Source organism: Plectropomus leopardus, chromosome 15, assembly GCF_026936395.1.
Source record: "Plectropomus leopardus strain MGB_pleo_1.0 chromosome 15, ASM2693639v1, whole genome shotgun sequence".
NCBI classification, from domain to species: Eukaryota; Metazoa; Chordata; class Actinopteri; order Perciformes; family Serranidae; genus Plectropomus; species Plectropomus leopardus.
In genome coordinates, this window is record NC_142190.1 from 3,244,860 (window position 1) to 3,257,102 (window position 12,243).

The 12,243-nt window shown below is 38.4% G+C and overlaps 1 protein-coding gene across 3 annotated transcripts in view; it reads right to left on the minus strand.

Annotated features, from left to right (window-relative positions):
* abr (ABR activator of RhoGEF and GTPase) overlaps positions 1-12,243 on the minus strand; it is a 206,390-nt gene that overhangs the window by 53,359 nt on the left and 140,788 nt on the right. The window lies entirely within an intron of this gene.

Sequence of the window (12,243 nt, forward strand, 5' to 3'; positions counted from 1 at the left end):
AAGATACCTCAGGGTTTTGTTTGTTTGTTCTGTTCTTTTGTTGTTGTCGTTTATCTTCCTGCTTAAAGAGAAAAACAAATAATAACCAAAAAGAAAACATCAGGTATTTAAGTTCCAATAAGGAGATACATGTTTTGTTAATTACAGACTTTTCAGGATCAAAATAAGTTAAGTTTCCTGGAAACTGCCAGTGTGAGTCTACTTGTCTGTCTCTAAAGGGACGCCAAACTGGACTGACTTGAACTGGTTTCGAGTGTGAAGTGCCGAGCGTCTGCTGGTCTGCCTCATGCACGTTCTCCCCAGCGACCCTCATGTGTGAGCTGTAGCTGCAGTTCTTGTCTTCAGAGGAGCAGTTATGTAACTGTTTAGGTTAACAGCTCTGCTGCTTTGTGGAGCAGGAACGCATCGTATCACCCGGCGACAGCAACGCTTTCATCTGGTAATCCGGCCCTCGTGCACCTCGTCCCGGCCTCCCCTGGGCTCACCTCTAAGTGCTTTTATTCCTCGTCTTATCAGAGGAAGAGTTGTTCATACACCCACCAGCACCCTCAGTCGTTCAGTCGCATCGTTGAGGAAGAAAAGAGAAATTCTCCTGTAAGTAACGTGTTTCTCAAATACGCTCCTTTTAACCCCTAAACTTCCCCGAGAATCATCACGTTCAGTCAGTTTTCTTCAGCATCAAACAGCTTTCTGTACATCCGATTACATAATAAACACAAGCTGCCAATAGCTAATTTAGCGTACTGTTAAATGGTGCCAATTTGCCACAGATTTGAATAAAGGGGGCTCAAGTATTAGCTCACAACTAACTGACTTCACTGCAACACTGAACCTCCTATTTACGTCCCCTGAAGCTCCCAGTTTATGGGAACTACATGTCCAAAACATAGAGCATGGATATCTCCCAAATCAAATTTAGATATAAAATAACTGGGTGTCTGGGCAGCACAGCTGTCTCGCTGTAGGGACACCCCCACTGTTAGACTTTAAAACATGTCTTTAAGCAGTCAGCACTACTGTTATCACAATACTGGATATTTTTTAACGTAGATACAATAAAATCCGAGAAATGTTGTAAAATCCAAGAAACCTCCTGAAATCTGAGAAATGTCCTAAAATCCTGAAAATGTTATAGAATCCTAGAAACATCATAAAATCCTAGAAACATCATAAAATCCTAGAAATGTCCTAAAATCAGCCAACTTTTCTAAAATTCTAGGAATGTCTTAAAAATCGAGAAATGTCTAAAAATCCTAAAAATGTTCAAAAATCTTAGAAAAGTCCGAAAATCCTAGAAATGCCCTCAGATCTGAGAAATATCCTAGAAACGTCCTAAAATGTCAGAAACATCCTAAATTCTGCAAATGTTCTTAAATGCTACAAACAAGTTCTTAAATCCTAGAAACAATTTATTGTCTTATTGAAATTTTCTTAAATCGAATTAACATCTTAAAATTCTAGAAATGTCCTGAAATCAGAAAGTTTCTTAATTCCAAGAAATGCCCTAAATTTCTAAAAATGTCCTAAAATCCTACAAAAGTCCTAACGTTGTAGAAACACGTTTCTTGGCCTCGTGTTATTTTGCTCCGTGCTGCAGAGGAACTGCACGTTCTCTGCGGTGTGCCGTCCTGCACGTAGCTCGTAGCAGATCATCCTTTTATTCCTTATGAGTCATGCAACATCTCCATAATGTCTCCTGCAAAGAGACACCACCTCAGCATCTTAACCCCTTCCTCCCCCTTCTCCTCCCATCATCCCTGACAGCCGTGCACCCCCCTCTGCAGGACGCGGGAGGTTGATTTTATTGTTTTCTTTTTTATTATGCAGACCTCAGTAGGCAGTAACTTGATTGTTTTGAACGGCTTCCCGGAGATAATGGGAGCCAGAAAAGTTGGGCATTAAGCGAAAAGAGAAAAGGGGTGATGAAGCTGTTTCCTGGCAGCTCTTACGGTAGCTCCCAAACCGAGGCCGAGGAGCCGGACAGGGGGTGCACGCATTAGCGGGAAGTTACTGTAAAACTACGGGTGCAGAGGGGCTGTAAAGTTTGAGGGCGAGCTTCTCTCTGCACTCTCCTTCCCACTTAAGAGTCGAAGCGCTTTCCTCCATACGAAGCATTAGACGCAGAGTTTGACATTTACACGCTGCAGTGTGTGAAGGGTTTATTGGTGCTGTTGTTTGGAGCTAATAGTCGGACGGTCATCTGGAGAATTAGCGGCCAGAACAGAAAGTGCTGGCCTCAAACTCTGATCTAATCTCTCATCACGCCACCAAACATCACGCCAACATCAAGCTGTCATAACACGAGCAGAGTGCTTTTAGTCACGTGTACAGTATGTGAGGAGGACGCCGATATTAAAACAGTAAAAGCATCTGTAAGCAGATGGGGAAAGTTCAAAATTAAAATTCTTATAACAACGATACTCAATTTAAAGCCTGCGGGCAAAAAAAAGGTGGCCTCCAATAGGGTGCCAGGTGGCCCCCCAAACTACTTTTTAATTCACAATAAAAAATAAAGTGATTCACACTGGGATTTTTTTGTACTTTTAGTATACATAAGATGCCAGAGTGCATAAAACATCATCAAAATAGAGCTTGTTTATTGTAAAATAAATAAAGTGCCAGTTAAGGATCACCCACACCCCCCAACAGAGAGAGTTCCTAAAATCCTGGAGATGATTTAAAATCCTACAAACATCCTAATTCTCTTTCTTTCTAAAAGTTCTAAAATCCTGAAAACACCCTAAAATCTTCCAAACTTTCTAAAATCCTAAGAACTGACCTAAAGTCCTAAAAATTCCTAAATTCTAAAAAAAACCTTAAAATCCTAGAAATAGAAAAATCCTAAAATCATATAAACATAATAAAATTCTGGAAATATCCTGAAATCCCAGAAACATCCTAAAATCTGAGAAACACTAACACTAGTTATAGTTATTCTCATTTAAATAAAACTATTTCAGTGTAACACAGAATTTACACTTTCAGAAACGAAATCATATTTTTATTTATTTTTCTCTCCGTAGAAGCTGAGCTCGAGACTCCCGACTGCTTTTCCAACATATTTTCTGTTAAAAATGTCTCGCCTCTGGGGCGTGCAGCGTGGCGGCATTTCATGTCGTATTTGTTTTGACCACGGAGCTCTGTGGTTTTAATGAGGGAGTGTGTGTGTGTGTGTGTGTGTGTGTGTGTGTGTGTGTTCATGCCTCAGTGTGTAGGTATTCATAAAAATTACCATCTAATAGATGGTGTCATTTATTTTGTTTTTGGCCCCCCCTCCCCTGTCATTTAGGGCTGTGATCTGTCATGTTTCCACCCTGCACACCCCCTGCAGGCACGCACGCACGCACACACACACACACACACACACACACACACACACATACATACACATAGCTGTCAACAAAATTAACAGATGGGGCTCTGCTGTGTGTGTTCAGCCCCCCTGGGGACAAACCAGACGCACACACACACTCAAACGGGTGACGGGCTAATACATTGTAAATGATATCAATAACCTCAGCCTGCTAGATTACCTGCTGTTTATTAGCTTGTGTCTCCTTTGTCTGGCTGTGTGTGTGTGTGTGTGTGTGTGTGTGTGTGTGTGTGTGTGTCGGGGTGGGGGTTTGCAGTGTAACAGTCAGTAACAAAGATCATCCTTATTGCTTTTCTCCCCCCATTATTTAATTCTTACGGCCCCTATATTTTCTCCGGCTGTATATATTTTTTATGAGGCTCATCCCTCATCGTGTGTCGGCGTCTGAACATATGGTGCTTCTTTTTTTTATTGATGAGTCCCAATTAAGCCGACTTCCTTCATCAGACGATCCTTGATCAGTGGAGCCGATCGCAGCGTTTTGATGGATTTCGAGTCTTTCTCTGTCATCTCCCCACAAAGCAGCTCCTCCGTCACAGGCCTCACTTAGACAGCCTTTGTTCCCACTTGAAACATCCACTCCACCGCCACCGGGGATCTGCACGCCCTAAATAACTACAAGCACTCCTGTGAGCGCTCTCAGATCATGCAAACGTGCAGATACCCACGTTTTTTCTCTTTTATGGAGGAGGAGAGGAAAAGCCCCTGACCTGCCAAATCGAGTTTCTGTGAGTGTGAAAACAAAACACACACACTGATCAACATTTGTCATCCGGCCTCGATGCTTTTGTCGGGTTTTTCTTGAAATCGGATGTTGCACTGAGCAAAGAAAAGGCAATTCTGATGTACTGTTATAATGCCGTCCTCTTATACGGGGTTTCTGCAGTTCCTAAAAAAAAGTCTTAGAGTTTGTACAGTAACAAAACACCTGGAATTGTCATGGAATTTGCAAAACAGAAATTTCCAGGCTTGGAAAAGTTTTGGGAAACTAAATATACCCTGGGAATTAGTCATGAAATTTTGTTTCATAAAATGTAACGGTATATTATATGTTCAAGGACCGTTTTGAAATTCGATAACCCAACAACAATTTCTGTAATTACAGTTTCTCATGTGATAAATGGTGTCATTTTTTTTGTAATTTTTAATGAAAATATGCCCTTCAAACTGGTGATTTTTTTTCTTTAAAAATCACCAATAAATTCAAAGAAAAAGTGGCCTTTAAAAAAATCACTCAAAAATTTTAGAGACAAAAACAAAAACTTTTTTTTTTTTTTTTAAAGAAAAATGAACTTCCAAGCCCATGATTTTTTCCCTTAAAAAACTGCCAATTTTTTTTAAGAAAAAAAAGGCCACTTTTTTCTTTAAAAAATCACCAAAAAATTATATAAAGAAAAAAATGTGGACACTTTTTTGGCAGAAAACATGCCAATACACACAAATGTTTTTTCTTTGAAAATAATAAAAATTAGTTAAAAAAGAACAAAAATGTTTCCTTTAAAAAAAAACTCCCCAAAAATTTCAAGAAAAAAAAACCCCAACAACACCAAAAATAAAAAATGGCATTTTTTTCTGTAATAAGCCCCAAAAAAATTAAAGACAAAAAGAAATTTTCCTCAGAAAACATACTTTCTATATCCGCATGTGTTGTGACTGAAACTGCTACAAGCCAATGCAGACGTGGTTCGGCGTATTTTATGCAAAAAGTTTTTCAACTCAAGTTGGCAAGAGTGAAAATTGCAAAGAAATCCCGCCAACAAACGGCAGGTAATTCCAGTTCTGTTGAATTAAATTTCATCCCGAGGGGCATTAAAAAAGTCTTAAATCTAACTTTCTTAAGCTGTAAGAGCTCTGTTACAGGAAATGATTTAAGGACAGCAGATACACTAAATGTTGGTACGTTTGACTGTTCTGACCTCACAGTCTGATGAAGGCCGACATGTTTCCTTAAACATCAGCGGAGTGACGTTAATCATGAGGAGCAAGTGGCCTAAATACATTCGTACTGTGAGTTTGTTGCACTTTGACCCAAAGTTCTGCTTTCAGTCTGTTTTCTGCTCCGTCATAAATCACCGAATAATAACTCAGATCAAAACCGGTCCAAAGAAAGCTCGAGTTAATAAAACTGGAAAATCACAATCATTCATGAAAAGGAAAAAAAAGATTAAGACTGAATGATTTATCGAAAATTCAAGACGGAGCAGTAATACAAAATGTTTCATAATAAACAAAGTCATGTTTTATCTGCTGGAAACGATAATGATTTCTTCAAAATGTCATCGTAATCTCACCATTGTTGTTGAGATACATCAGTCTGCACCAAAGTGACGGACTGCGAGCGTGGCTCCAAAACATCATGGATTTCAGCTCATTTAACCCTTTGAGACAAAAAAAAATGGCCAGATTTTTTTCCAAAAATATGTGAAGAAGGCAATGAGCAACACAAGTAGAAATGACCCCTAAATAAGGAAAAAAAAAAAGTTAAAACAAGAAAAATTCCTGAAAATTATAAGAAAAAAAAACACAAAAAAAGAAAGCACAAAACCAAAGAAATCTTCTGTAAAAAGTGCATAAAATGTATTATAATTTTAAGAAATGGGCCCAAAACGTTAATGAAAATAACCTCAAAATACACAAAAACAAAAGTAGGAAAAACATAAAACAAGAAAATGACCTGAATAAAGTGCTAAATTTACATTAAATCAAATTTTAAAAAGTTTTAATATAATTTGAATTTAAAAAAATATATACAAATAAAGTCTTCTTGACATTCAGCCAATGTTTATTTAAAGCAAAATTTCTTTTATTTCTTTGTCACTTTTACTTGTTTCTTGCAATTTGTGGGACTTCATTCCCCTTTAGCCCATATTTTCTCAAAAAATCAAACTGATTTGGTTTTTCATTTAATTTCTTAATTTTTCATTCATTCATTCATTTTACTGTTTCATTGTATTTATTTGCTGTTTCTGCTGGTTTTAGATTTTAGTGTCCTGTTTTATCGTTGCTTTCTCGTGAACCTGATGTTTTGCAATGACAATAAACCTTCTTGAATCTTGTGAAAGCGTCTGAACGCGGCCGAAGACGACGATGTCGATCCAGATTTAAAGGGTTAACCGATAAACAAAATATCACTAAATTGTGAATGTAACCAGTTATGAATAAACGAATGCCAGAACTGGTTTCGGTCTCAGCTGCTGCTGGACTCTGTACAAGTCGGAGGCGTCGGACAGACTTTTGATTCAGCCGAGGAGAAAAGAGTGAACTGTGAACCGTGTAGGAGGAGCGAAGCCGGAGAGCTTTGCCGTAGCTGTCTGATGACTAAGGACCCCGCGAAAGAAGAAAGCCACATTTTAACCCTTTGATACCTGGACTGTCATCAGTTTTCTTGTGCTGCATTTCACAAGCATTTCAACCACAGAAACCTGTGAAAATTGATTTGATTTCTTTCAAAACACAGAAAAAAACAAAATGAGCAACTTGGCAGGACATATCCAAACTGCACACAAAAAATAAAAATCACATGAAATAATAATTACAAAAAATAGAGAAAAATGTGCAGAAAACTATATTTACAAACCTCTTAATTATATCATTAAAACTATGTTACAAAAAGAAATGAAAGAAAAAAATTACACTTCAAAATAAGAAAGAAAATAATATTTTTGGCACTTTTTTGGGGTTATTTTCTTTCTTTCTTTCCTTTTTTTTTACCTTTTTTCCCCCCAATTTTCCTGTACTTTTTCCTGCAATTAATTCATTGCTAAGTTTTGGGCCATTTCTTATTAAATTGCTCGCTGCCCTTTAACGTTAACATTAAGAAATCAAGCTTATTTTTCTCTGGTTTCAAAGGGTTAAATGCCAAAGCATCTCTGTGTAACGTCTCTTCTCCCCTCGCCATCCCATTTATCCCTCTAAGTCTTTTTTTTCTCTCCCTGCAGAAAACACAAACATACCGCTCTGCAAAGCATCTCTGAGAAGTCGAGGGCACGCCGACATTGTAATTGCTCCTCATTATAAGTTACATAATGTTTCAGGGAAGTGTAAAGGATTGACAACAGATGTATGATTTCCGACCATGAACATGCATATGGAGCACACGTGGAGACACACAGGAGAGAGCGAGATGGAGGAGGAGGAGAAAGGGAGCGAGAGCCCCAGATGGCGGCCAATTATGTGATGCTGAGAGTTAAAGTGAGAACAAAGGAGCTCATCACAGCCGCAGAAATGAAATGCTCTCCAGAGAGGCACCGTGAATCTCTGCGCACATTTCCTACCGCGTCTCTGTGCGGCGGAGGAGTCAGGGTGCAGGAGTGAGTGGAAACAGTGTGAAGGAGGAGGAGGGTCAGCCAACACAAAGAGGGTCGTATCTGAACGCAGATTTCATCAATGTCGGTGCTCGGGAAAAAACGTGAGAGGGGATGAGAGCCTCTCAGTCCGACACAAGAGTCTGAAATCTACGTTTTAACCATTTCAGATCATTAAACTCGGCTGCTGCTAAAATTTTCTCTCTTACTGTTTGAGCTGATTTGAAGATTAGGAGGCTCTGCAGTTGGCGACAGTCATTATTCATAAAGAGTAGATCTTTTTGTTAATTTGAGGAGAAATATCTTGCAGAAATCTGCAACTTCTTGACCTCTCCTAACATTTTTTTTCTTTAATTAGAGAAACAACAACTTTTATTTCATACTCTGGATTTCATGCATTTTACTGAGAATGTAAACAAAAAGTTTAAAAAAAACAACAAAATAAATAATATTATTAATATACCATAACAAATCCTAAAACATAATTTTCAATATAAATCCTTTTTTAAAAGTTATTTTGTTTATTGTTACTGTTTGAATTTGTTGGGCAATCGTTTTATAAGCCTTTGGCTTCTTCTTTTGATTGTTTTTTTTTATTAACTGGATTTACTGCAGTCTTGTGTGTACACAAACAAAAATATAAATACCATTCCTAAAGGTTTTCTATTTTGAGAATTTTATTTTTACTGAACTTTTAAAAAATCATATTAGCTTGGAGTTTGTTTGTTTGTTTTTTCCCCTTTTTTCTGTTATTTTTTTTTCTTTTCTTTTGTTAAACCCTGTCACTTGTAACCTCTTTTGACAAATTTCTTTTGTTTTTGGATCTGGATTTTATGCAGTCTTACGTGTGTGCACATTTTTTAAAAATTAAATTAATAACTAAAAAAAAACCCTCACGTTTCCTTGTCACTATGAAAAACCTCTGGCCTGAACCACAACACCTTCTGATGACACAGGCGATCAACTTTCTCATCGGTAACAAAGTGAAGTAACAGCGGTGGGTTAAAAAAACAAAAAACTTCCAGCCCAATATGCCCATTTACGGTCAGTCAGTGTTCCACGAGCTTGTTAAATAAATCAGAGACTCTCCAGAGAGGAAAGCAAAACACTGAAGGCTCCTTCTAAACTCGGCCTCACCAGCAAAGCAAACAGCTCGGGTCCGAGTCAAAGTCTCTTTAGGTATGTGCTCTGGACTGGAGAGGACACTGGTGTCCCTCTGGAGAACTGGTACAATACGGGGGTGTTATCTGCCTGATGTGACGAAACATCAGTCCAACCGTGTCTCTGCGCCTCACATAAACGCTGAGCGGTCAGATAAAAAAGTCAGGATTTCACCGTGTTTTAGTGACAACAAACCAAAACCAGACGGAAGTGAGCGGCGATTAAGTTTATCTCGGAAAAACAAAAACATTTTATGACTCATGGATTAAACGTCACGGTGTTCAGAGCTAGACGAAGACATCAGCAGCACGATGTATACATGAGCAGGCTTAGCGTTTATTTTAGGATTTATTTTGGTTTAGCTTTACAAACACAACCCTGGACTCAGCGCCTCTGATATCACAGTATCGCTTTCACCTGATGCACAGCTGAAGGCTGCAACTGATTATTTTCATTATTCATGATGATTTTATGGATTTATCAACTAATTGTTTTCCTAAAAAATGAAAAATGTAAGTTAGAAATTCCCACATCCCAAGGCAACGTGCGATACTGACTGACATGGCTCGCTCAGGTACCAATGACAATCTACTCAATTCAGTTCTATTATTACACCTGATTACATGTGTTTTATTATCAACTTTGCACCCATAGGCAGCATTTTGTTCCTATTTTATGCATTTTTGCACTTTATTTTCTTGGACCTATTTGCTTGTCTGCATCTAAAAGGTTTACACTTGAATTGTAATGTAATTATTCACAAGTTGCTGGTACAAAATACATTATTTTAACGATGATTTGCAATTCAGTAAGTATATACATTCATGTATCTATTGTTTTACAAAGTTGGGAAAACTGTGTTAAGAAGTATTTCACAGATATAAAGAGGCACCTCAACTTGTCGGTCTCTGCAGTAGAAAGACGCAAATACTTTAAAATTGGTGCTACATGAGAGAAAACAGAGAAAAACCTACAACTACCAGAATGCATTGCGCCACACCAGACCAATAAACGCATTATATCACCCTGGTGGGTGACATAAATGTGTATATTCTTTTGAAGTCTTTAAATTGCATTTCTTGCTTCTTTTTTTAAAAAAAAAACTAATTATATGTTTGTTTGTATTTTGTTTTTCTTTCTCTTGCTGATATGTTTAAAGACGTTTTTTAAACTGTATATATTTTTTCTTTGTTCTTTTTCGTTGTTGCTTTTAAGATACCTAAAAATAGCCTGCTGGTTGATTCTGGCATTTTTGTACCTCATGTATTTATTAATTGGCACTGTCCATTTTTTAAATAAAATAAACCTAAACCTCCAAAATCCAGGTGAGACTGGAAAGTTTGAATCAATGCATCCTTAGTTTACAGTCCAAGACCTTAAAATTTTCAATTTCCTACCATGAATGATAAAAAAAGCCAAAAATATTGTCATAGAAGCTGCATCCAGCAAATACTGGTTATCTGTGCTTCAAAAAAACGATTATTTGATCATCAGAATATTTGCCAGTTAAGCTCTACACAGCTGATGCAATTAGTGGAAAAAGTTTCTTTATCAAAACCGTCCTCTGCTTTCTCTACCAGCTACTGTACACAACCCCCTCGATACCGTAGTGCACACACACATTCCCACCCTCTCAGTCTCTGGGAGAGAACATGCCATTCCCTCTCTCTTTCTATCTATCCGTCCGCTCTGTTTCTGCGTTTCACAGTGAGCCAGAGAACATGTGGCGTATTTGTTTGTTTTTCTTGGCTGTTGTTGGCTGGAAGTGGATGTTCCCAGCAGCAGCAGCAGCGTTTGTCTCTCTGACTGGCATACCAGAGTGGGTGGGTTTCACCGTCATATAAGACACTGAACCAGGGATGAATCACTGCACCTTACGTGGAAAGAGTCACAGAGACCTCTTCACCAAAGAAAAAGTGAATTCATTCTTCATTCATAGCGCTGACATTCAAACATTCAAATGCTGCACAGCTTTTTAAACTTGCTATTTGCATGTCTGTAGAAATAAAAAAAGTATAAAATACTGTCATAGAAGCTGAATCCAGAAAATATTTGTTATCTGTGCTTCAAAATTTACTAAAACGACTATTGGGGGTGACAAACAGGAACCTGATATTTCTGCACAATTGCAGATAAACACCAGACTACACGACTATTATTAGTATTATAAAAACTGTGGATTCCAGTGGTGGCTGTGTTGTATTGTTTGCGACTCATGTGATCCAAATATTTCCAACAACTCTGCATTGTAAAGCTCCTGTTGCGCCTGTGTCGCGATCATCGCTGTGCTGATGCTGTGATCCTGTCTGTGGCTGCGCCTGTGTCGCGATCATCACTGTGCTGATGCTGTGATCCTGTCTGTGGCTGCGCCTGTGTCGCGATCATCACTGTGCTGATGCTGTGATCCTATCTGTGGCTGCGCCTGTGTCGCGATCATCGCTGTGCTGATGCTGTGATCCTATCTGTGGCTGCGCCTGTGTCGCGATCATCGCTGTGCTGATGCTGTGATCCTGTCTGTGGCTGCGCCTGTGTCGCGATCATCGCTGTGCTGATGCTGTGATCCGGTCTGCGGCTGCGCCTGTGTCTTGGATACTACTCGGCGACAACTTCTACTGCCATTATTATTAGTCATGCCTCCACTATTTATATACACATGACTGTTATTGCCACTTACATAAACTATAATATTTACATATAACATGCTGTCATAAATTACATGTATTATGTTTTTTATTTTTACATATACATGTATGTGTGAACACATGTAGATATTACTGACTGCCCTTTGGTTAATTTACATAATTACTACTACTACAAATGTAGTGACTCAAATACTTTTTGGCCTAAATTTTCTCCACAAAGCAGCTTCCCTACAATAATAATACACAATAATCACTCAAATCTTGACTTTGCACAACTACATTTAACCTCCCTACTTTGATTTTCTGTGTGTAATTAACCTGCACACACCCCTACCCCCTGTGTCATCCCTGTGTCTTTGTAATTGCAAATAAAAAAAAAATAAAATAAAATAAAAAAAAAACTTTACACACACAAATATGCACACATACATGCATGTGCACAATTATTTTTTGCAATCCTCTGACAGATCAGTCAATCTTTCATCAGGACTCCTGACCCAATTAACCCAATCACACCTGCAAGTCGAGGTTCAATTATTCTCCAGCACTCTGGAGCAAAGGCTGACTACGCAGTCTAAGTAACTATGCACAGATTTCAATCAGCTCCGTCCAACAGCTTAATTATTTAAGAAACATCCAACATCATGATAAGAATAAATCCAATGCCACATTGAGATGCATGTGTAAAGCACGGCTGTGTGGTGCAGCACACTCACACTCATTTTGCTCTCTGGATGAGATCGACTTTCAAGGACACAAACCG